This window comes from Quercus lobata, chromosome 5, assembly GCF_001633185.2.
Source record: "Quercus lobata isolate SW786 chromosome 5, ValleyOak3.0 Primary Assembly, whole genome shotgun sequence".
Taxonomy (NCBI): domain Eukaryota; kingdom Viridiplantae; phylum Streptophyta; class Magnoliopsida; order Fagales; family Fagaceae; genus Quercus; species Quercus lobata.
In genome coordinates, this window is record NC_044908.1 from 80,838,868 (window position 1) to 80,849,301 (window position 10,434).

Sequence of the window (10,434 nt, forward strand, 5' to 3'; positions counted from 1 at the left end):
TTTTGCCTTGGTTGTTTTCTCTATTCGTAAACAAATCATCTGTGTTAAATTTATTTTTCACTGCATTTAGTTATTTGGTGATTTGTTTGTACTACCACGCTATTGCATGTAATTTGACTAATTAATTAACTTGGATAATTAATTAATTTACAAGGTGTCAATTCATTAACCCAACACATCTCTCTCTTCCCTCTTTTCCTCTCTTCCTCTCTCTTTCCATTAAAATATGTGTTTTTATTTTTACAACCCATGAACAGTAGGGTTGTATATATACAACCCTAAAGTTGCATATATGATGGAACCTACAATGTTAGGAGTGAAATTTAAAAATAAAAATAAATAAATAAATAAAAACTAAAAATTGGAAATAATATATGCCCAAAATAATTAACATAGTTTAAATGTTTATAAATATGTTTAAATTTTTTACATAAATACCTCTAAGATTTATATGTCTATGAATATGTTAAGGGTTTTTTTTTTTTTTTTGGCAAAATATTGGTATTATCTCACTTATTAACATTATTGTATAACATTCTAAACATTAGAATGAGTGAAGTTAAAGAAAGAATATTTAAACATATTTTTGTATCTACGATATAGCTTTTTTGTTTAGTTTTTCTAATCGATTCATAAAGAAGCTTTAACCATTTTGTTTAGAAAATTCCCATTAGTTTTAGGGTTTATTTTTCTTTCAGTGACATTTTTTAATAATTTTTTTTGAAAAAAAAAAAAAAAGTTAATCCAAACACCTTCAAACTTTAAGTAGTTGAATCTAAATTTTGAAATATCAGGTATAAAATCCAAACACCCACTTAACTTTAATGGGTAAAATCTAAATTCTAAAATTTCAAGGTGTAAAATTCAAACGCCTCCAAAACTTTAGAGGCGTAAATTGCAATTTACGCTTATATTTTAGTCTCTAGAAAATATAATATGAATAACTTTCTGACAAGAAAAATATAAGAAAGAAAAGATATCCTCTATAGAGAGAATGTAAAACCTACCTCGTATGGTCTATATGGAATGAGAGGGGTAAAAGAGAAATTATTAATACATCCAAAAAAAAACTTCTTTATTCACATAAAAACAGAAATAGAATATCTATGGCAAATTATAAGGGTTTCCCGGGTATAGGCTGCTGTGTGTATCCGAAGAACAAGATTAAGCTAGCAATTTTAATGGCATATACTGGTTTGACGCACTAATGTTTATGGAGACGAGCATGAAGCTTACATATCCCAAATAAAGGAAAATAATTCCCATGGAGGGCCTGCAAGGAAGCATTACCAAACAAATTAAGCCAACCTGATGAAGCGCAAGATCACCACAGACAATACCTGTAATCAGTGCAAGGATGATGTAGAGAGTGCTATACATGCCTTGGGGTCATGTAACTATATTAGACTAATTTGGGAAGAGAAATTCAAATCGTAATTCAGAAAATTAGTGCAATGTCCCAGTTCATCGATGTGGTGGGTTTCATCTTAAGGGAGAACAGAGACAAAGATTTATTTGTTATGTCAGCCTGAAGCATTTGGTACAGACGGAATGCAATACAGCAAAATCGACAAGTTGTTCCAGTGAACCTGGTCTATGCAGTAAAAAAAGAAAAGTTTGAGGAACACCAACGCCATAATTCAACAAAAAAATCATCTATTCGTGCGGCATGGATATTACAAAACAAACTTCAACGGACCTACATTTGAAGATACTAATGAAGCTGGCATAGGAGTTGTTATTTGCAACCACAATGGACTAATCATGGTTGCCCTGGTATAGAAAATTCCCCTGCCCAACGCAGTTGATATGGTTGAAGCATTAGCATCAAATAGGGTCATTATTTTTACAAGAGAGATTGGACTTACAAAGGCAAACTTTTGAAGGTGACTCTACACGTATTATTGAAGCACTTCGGGAAAGATCAGCTCAATGTGCTCAGTTTGAGCACATTTTAAACGATGCTATGGTTTTGGTGCAGGGTATGAAGGACCACAGTTTTTCTCATGTAAACAAACAAGGGAATAGCATATCTCATTCTCTAGCTAGACAAAATTGCCATCTATTTATATAATCTTGATGGAGGATGTTTCATCAGATATCAAAAATCTTCATCAGATATCAAAAATCTTGTAAGCGCTAAATTAACTTAATGTTCAATAATAATTTCAATCCCCTTGGCAAAAAAAAGGGACTTATCATATAATGAGATTTGACCAATTTGACCTATAATTGGTGTTAAGATAATAGACAACACTTTATAAATGGAGATGACTCAAAACTTTATAGATTCTGTATAATTGGAAATAGTTTTGTCCAACCAAGGCCCATCTTTGCCAATCTATCACAAGCCCTCCGGGCAACGGATTTTCGTATTATAATAGTTATATATATATATATATATATATATATATATATATATATATATATTACGAGAGATTTACTAGTTATTAAAAAGGGCACTCAACTGCGAAATTTGGATATGTGAAATGGGCCACTATAGTTGGGATTGTGATTGATATTTTTTCAAGTCTTAGATTTTTTTCCCCTAGTTTTTTGGACTCAATTATAAGTCGAAATATATGTAATTTCAACATTCAATAAGGCGAAATTAAAGAGAAGATTCAAAAATTAAGCATCTCATAAATCAAGGAGAAAAAAGAAATGTAAATTGAGTTCTTCCGTAACGTGAAAAAAGATAGAGAAGGGAGGAGGATGGCAATTAAGGAGAGAGAGAGAGAGAGAGAGAGAGAGAGAGAGAGAGGGAGAGAGAAAAGAAGAAGAAGAAGAAGAAGAAGAAACATCAATTTAGCTATTCAATACGGGGGGAAGAGAAGATCAGAAGAGAGAGAAGTAAAGGAGGGAGGAATGAAATTAAAAGTGAGTGAACAAATGGCTCTGATGTATTACAATTAGAGACAGACACAATTATTATTAAGACCGCTGTTATTATATTGTGTAGTTTATATACATACTTACATTGGAAACTTGAACCTGAACAAACTTTATCATGCTTGTGTCACAACTTTTATTATTGTATTTATGTTTACATGTATTTTTATGTAGTATTTGAAGGGTTTTTTTTTTTTAAAAAAAAAAAAATTGAGATGACTTCTTATGATAGAAATTAATTTAAGAAATTGAAAATAAAATTTGTTTTAAAGTTTTTATGGTTTATATATATATATATATATATATATATATGTATGTATGTATGTTTAGATTTTTTTTAAAATGGTAATTAAAGGGGGAAAATGGCTCTATTTCAAAGATAGAATTTGTTTGGTCAACTTAATTTCATCCTATAAGGTGGAATCCACAATGTTAGGAGTGAAGTTGAAGAAAAAAAAATTGAAATAACATTAGATTGGGTGAAGTTGAATAAGTGTTTGAATAAAATAGTTATTTTTCTTGATATGTTTATAAATATTTTAAGATATATATATGTTTATATGTATGTTTACAATAATATGGTTATATGTCTATAAATATGCGTATCACTTAATAAATTCTTTGTGTTATACATAAACTTTACTTCCGCTTTCTGCACAACCTTCCACAATTCAACAGACAAATAGTCAAAATGAACTATTTAGATCCTAGAAGATATCTTAAGGGCTTGTGTACACGGTTCCAAGGATAGTTAGGCTAATCACCTATACTTTGTGATGTTTGCTTATATTTTCTTATTACATTATTGTTGGATTTGTTTTTACCTTTGTAATCAGTCCCTTTATGTGTTTTGAGGTGTGTATTTAAGACATTCTTTTATTCCATTATATTAGTTTTAATTTACTAACATTTATATAGAATATTCTCAAACATTATTGCATGAGTTAACAACTAGTTATAATTTATCTTCAAACAATCCAAGTTCCCAACTATTGTCATATTATTTTCTTTTTTATAAAATTCTTAAAATTTAAAATTAATAAAAATGAAGGTATACCATGATTCACAAAGTATAGAACATAATTTTTAAAAAACAAAATTGGAGGGTGTAAGGTTGAATTTATTCAACCATCTAATTGGCTTTATTCCGTGCCAAATTTGCTTGTAATTCAGCATTTAGTAACCCTGTATTTAGGTGGGTTTGATGTAAGGGTAGTGAGTGAGTTAGAGTGAAGATTGCTCAAGAGTGTGCAAGAAAACAGAGACTCGCGGCTGGGACTCGCGGGTGACTCGCGACTGCAAGCCGCCAGAAGCAGCACACGTGCCAAGCATGCTGGAAGATGAACAGTCATGCTAGCTGGAGCACTACAGGACAAAACAGGACAACTGGCCATACGGTTATCTCGCGACTGGAACTCGCGACTTGGTCAAGCCGCGAGCCACCCCTGTTTTGTAAAACCTGACGTTTCACATTCCTTTCCCACTCTAGTATAAATATCCCTTTTACCCACGATTGAAAGAGAGCTTCCAGAGAGAATTTTGAGAGAGAAACCCTAAAGAAAAACCAGATTGTTTCACCTACAATCTCTACCTTAGAGTCTCTTCAAATTCCTCAACTCTCTTCCTCTCCATTGTAAAATCCTTGAGAGGCATTATACCAAACCAGGTTCTCACCATCATTATCATTGTGAGACTGCTGTTTGGATTTCTGGGAAGCAGTTAGGAAGGAACCAATCTTCATTGGTTGATGCTACGGTCTAGTAGCGGAATTCGGGAAGCTAGAAAAGAAAAAGGTTCGGCGCAACCTCGTTGGAGCAAGAAGCTTGGAGGGCTTAGGTGCACTGGGTAGATTAGGCTTGGAGGGTCTATTGCTGTCCTTGTATCCCAACTGTATTTTCTAGTGGATTGATTATCGCTTGGAGGGCGGCGGAGAGGTTTTACGCCGAAGGCTTCGGTTTCCTCTTCGATAACACATCGCGTGTTGTCTTTGTGTTTGCATCTTCCTTCCTCTCTATCTTTGCCTTTTATATTATCTGCTGGATTTTAGTTTGTTATGGCTTAGATAGTTTTTAACCAATTTCATATTATAGCATATGTTAAGTTTCCGCACACTAGTTGTTTGACATATTGCTTGATTTGGTTAAATTGTAATTTAGGGGTCTAAACGTTCAAATGTGTTTTTACACGTTTTTGAACTTTCAATTGGTATCAGAGCGGGTACACTGTTATTGGTTTCATTACCATTGTGTGATCCTTGACTTCCTTTTGAGATGGATAGGTCTCAATCCCTAAATGCACCTCCATATTTTGATGGTAGTAATTATGCTTTTTGGAAGGTTCGCATGAGAGCTTTTCTGTGTTCTATTGATGAATCCGTTTGGGATGCTGTTGAGATTGGTTGGACCAGACCAAAGGCAGCCAAATCCACATGGGATAAGGCAGCACTTGCTGCATCTAATGCTAACAGTAAAGCACTCAATGCTATTTTCTGTGGTGTGTCTCCAGATGAATTTCACAGGATTTCTCATATTACCGTGGCCAAAGAAGCATGGGAGATTTTGGAAACTACCTATGAAGGCACGAAGAAAGTGAAAGACACCAAGTTACAAATGCTGACCACTCGGTTTGAGGAGCTCAAAATGAGTGAGGATGAGTCTTTTGACTCTTTCTATGGGAAGTTAAATGAAGTGGTTGTCAGCAAGTTCAACTTGGGGGAGAAAACGGAGGACTCAAAGATTGTAAGGAAGATCCTTCGATCATTGCCGGAAAGTTTTCGAGCTAAAGTGACAGCACTTGAAGAGAGCAAGGACCTTGATGACATCAAAGTGCAAGAGCTGGTTGGTTCTCTGCAGACTTATGAGATGTCGCTGCCCAATCAACGGAAGAGTAAATCTCTTGCTCTAAAGACCATTAATGAGAAGGTGGAAGATCAAGACTCATCGGGAGAAGATGTGGTTGACAAAGATGTTGCATACCTTGTCAAAAATTTCAAAAAGTTTTTGAAATTGAAAAATAATGGCAAATTTGATGATAAAAGAAAATTCCAAAGTTCTGGAAGGGAGAAAAGGGAATTCAAAAGGAAAGATGGAAAAGAATCCCAACCTACACAAGGTGTCACTTGTTTCGAATGTAACGGGCATGGACACTTTAAGAAGGAATGTCCGAATTATTTGAAATCGAAAGGTAAAGTGTATGCCACGACCTTGAGTGACTCAGATTCGTCTGACTCAAAATCTGAAGAGAGCTGTGATGGAGAAGGGAACTATTCGGCTTTTATGACTATTGCTCATGTTGAGTCTTCAGATGAGTTGAATCTGCTTGTACGAGACCTTGGAGAACATAGTGATGATGAATCACTAGGAATTGTTGAAGCATCGGATGCTGAAGAAGATGGAAGCACAACAAATCTTCAGGAGAAGTACAACTCACTCTTGGAGAAGTCAGGGGAGTACACAAGGGTGGCCAAGGCTGCTGTGAGAAAAATGAAGAAGGCTGAGGAGGACTACAAAAGTCTCCTAATCCGATACAGGGAGGCCAAATGTGAGATAGAAACACTGAATGGTGAGTTGTCCGAAACTTACACAAAAGTAAGATTTCTTGAGAGTGAGGTTGTGCAAGCAAATGCTAAAGTAGAGAGGGTCACCACCAAGAAGCTAGATGATGTTATCTCATCTCAAAAGAGCTTTTCAGACAAATCCGGATTGGGATATACCGGAGGAGGTAGTTCGTCTGGAAATGTCACTAAAGAAGTGAAGTTTGTAAAGGCCAAAGATCCAGTTGTAGCTAACCTTACTGGTGAGAAGCTCGAGGTGAAGGAGAAGAAGAATTTGGTGAACCAACAGATGTTAAATCCTCGTAATCAGTTTGTGGGCAGGTTTGAATCTCGTGCCAAGTCACGTCCTCGACCACAAAGAGGTCCTAGAGGAACTTATGTGTGCCACTATTGCGGACTTCAAGGGCATACTCGACCAAATTGCCAAAAGCTGAGAGCAAAGAATAGTGCAACTCCTCAAAGGTCAGGAGGACCTAGAAATGATAGAAGAATTTGGGCTGGAGATCAATCTAGAGATCAGAATGGTGATCCCGGAATGATGAACGTGATGAAAATGATTGGTGCATTCACCAACTGCTTGGAAAGCTTCTCACAAAGGTTTGAAAGCCCTAACTCCCGTACCCAATCCTATAAGGAAATCACCCCAAACGCAAGTGACGTGTGGGTGGAAAAGGGTACTCATGCATAAGCATTACAATATGTCCATGCATTAATACTTCCTATGCTTTGTGACTATGTTTGTTTGTTTTGCTTGCTATTTTTGCTGTTGATTGTTTGCTTGTCTACTTGTGAATATCTTTAATTTTGTCGTATCAATCTTTTTGTTTCTTGTGTCAAAAATCCAAAAATCACATAAAAATTAGAAAATAAAAAAGCTTGATTGACTTTGTTGAGTTTTTGTCTCAAAATTTGTTTTGCCTTGTACCTTTGTGCTAATGGCTTTGTGCATTTTCGAGCATTGCTTGTTTTCATGCACTTATATCACTGTGGGAAAAATCTTGAAATCTATGTGATTGTTGTAAATAGATCTTCAAACTTGTTATGAATGATTAGTGAATGGTTATGTTGATCTTGAGACTTGCATAGACTTGTGTCTATATATCTTCCCACTCTTTATTTCTGTTTTGCTAAAAAGAGCTCACCAAATGTAAATCTCCAAATGAAAAGAGATATTGAGCTGCAAAAGCCTGTCGCACATTCTAGTATTTGACTAGGAAAAAGGGTAAGCGACTTTATATTAAAGAAAATGTTTATTCAAAAAGCCAAAGGCTTGTTCATTAAAGTGAAATTTCAAATATCACTCTCACAATGAGAGGTGATTAACTCAAAAGATCAAAAAGATCGAATGTTATGATTGAAAGTGGAGTCAAATGTAAAGCTCCAAATCATGTTATCAAGTTTTGTGGGAAGTCATATATACATATTTCTATAATTGAGATGGGTCACATGATCTAGTGCTAATTGTGTATGCCTTAGTTGAATTGATCATTGAAGCTTCACATCAGACGAAGGACTATCTCATTGTTGATATCCACACACAACACACAAGTTTATGTTTAATAAATGCCATATTCATTTGTGTGATTGTACTTGATGAAATGTGTTTTCACATGCTCAATCTTTGTTAATTCAAGCACAAAAAGATTTTTGAGTGTTTTAGGTGTTTTTGGAAAGTATTTTGTTTGAAAAATCTGAAAATTTCAAAAATCCTACTTTGCCCTGTTTTGGCGGCTCAGTCGCGGGTATGTCAAGTCGCGAGCCTCAGTTGCATCTTCGCTGGTCATTTTTGGCGACTTGTTCGCGAGTGGAAGGTCCAGTCGCGAGGTTCACTCAGAGATTTTCGCGGCTCAGCTCGCGACTCACTCGCGGGTAGACCTTCCAGTCGCAAAAAACACTTAGAAAAATTTTTCAAATTTTTGTTCTTGAGTGCTTTGGCAGCTTGAGCTGGCGACTGTGTGGCGACTTAATCAAGTCGCGAAAATCGCGTGTTTGGCAGAAACAGGAGCAGTTTTTAAACCTCTTTTCAATTTTTCCCTCGAACTTTTGTGACTGTTCATCTTCTCTTTAAACTTTCTCCTTTCCAAACACTCTGTGAATCCATTTTCAAACCTCATTGGTGCTTCATTTCTTATCCAAATCATCAAGAAAAGGTATGGGTTTTTGCTTTCTCTATCTCATTTTCCCTTTTCCTGGATATTTTTGCTACTGTTTGGTTTGATATTGTGTTCAAAATACTTCTATCTTGTGTAATGGGTATGGCGTGTCTTGTTCGATATTGTTCTCATCTGTTTTCATGTTGAACGGTCACAATGTGATTTTCATTGTTCTGATATTTGCCTATTATTGAGTCTGAAAATCTTTTCTTAAATGGGTTTGGTGTCTTTTTGACTTACTCATTTCACTTGCTTAAATATTGATGTTGGTGTTCGGTATTGGTTACTGAGTTTTTATGATAACATAATGTATGTCTCTCATCCATGTGCTCTAGTATGAATGATTGGGTTCTTCATGTTGAACTATTTTTCCTTGCTCATATCTCTGGTGGAGTGTTTTATGTTATCTGCTCTAAATGTTCGAATGCTGTATCTGTTTGCATATCATGGTCTTGATAACCTGTCTCATTGACATTTGTTAGTTGTTTTGTCCATCTATGTCTTTGTGCACTATCACCATATTGCTGCACCTATCATTTTGTGCTCCTGTGTAGTGTTGGTAGTTTGGTTGGGACTGCAATATCTCCAATTTGTGTTTAAATATTGAAATTTTGTTTACACTGAATCTTGTTGACATTTATCTTGTGTGGTATTGTTGTTTGGTTCTTTGCTGTGGGCCTGTTCTCTTGCAGATGTCTCGTCGATCTTCCAGGGGTAAAGACATTGTTGCTGACGAACCAGCAACACCAGTTGCCAAAAGGACTCGTCTATCATCTTAGGCTTCTCAAGACCCCAATGAGGATAGGTTCAGACTTCCTCTTAACTCACACGTCTACTCAAACGTGTTTGACAAGTCGACCACTATAGTGGAACGGGTGGTAGAGTTTAATACCTTAGGGACCACTTTCATCCCTCGAATCTTTGAGAAACGAGATTGGGCAAACTTGTTTGGGAACTTTGATGATCCAATGGATGAACTGGTTAAGGAATGCTTCTCCAATGCGACTGATCTTGGACCCCAACTCATTTTCTGGGTCAGAGGAACAGAGTTTAGTGTTACCCCAGACTCCATCGCAGATCTTCTCGGCATCACCAGACCTCAGAATGTGAATCTCACTCCTTACGATGAACGAAATCCAGAAGTTGGAGAAATTTTACAAATCCTAGGATACGATCATGAAGTATCCAGTGCAGGAACCTCCATCAGCACCGCAAAGTTTGCACCTGAGCTGACCACACTGAAGTTGATCATGTTCACCAATCTCTACCCACTGTCCAACACTACATTCATCAATCTTGGGAGAGCTCTGTTTCTTGTGACCTTATTACAGGAGCCCCCATTGATATATGTGCTCACATCTACTACACATTGAGGAAGACCGCGTGTCGATCTGCAGCTCGAGGAGTCATTCCATTTTGCAGTCTCATCATGAAGCTCATTCTTCGTGAAGGCATTATTCCTCCTGCAGATGGAAAAATGTTGACTCGTCAACGTCCCATTTCCTTGTTCACTCTTCAAGCTAGCAGAAGTCACTCCTCTAAATCACCAAGGAGTGCTCACATCTCTCCGGTTACTCCATCTGCCCCTGACTCAGAGACACCTGCACATACCACATCTACATCACGTGTTGTTCCTGAAGCTTCACCGGCTAGTATTCCGCAAGCACAGACTGCTCCTCATACTGATAGAGTCGGCAGTGTACTTGAGCATATTCAAAAACGCGTTGATGAGCTTGTGGCACTTCTCTACTCCACAAACAACCATGTCCAAATGCGTCTCGAGACTATGGAGAATCAGCTAGATGATATTCAACGGAAGTTGGACGAGAGCCTTTA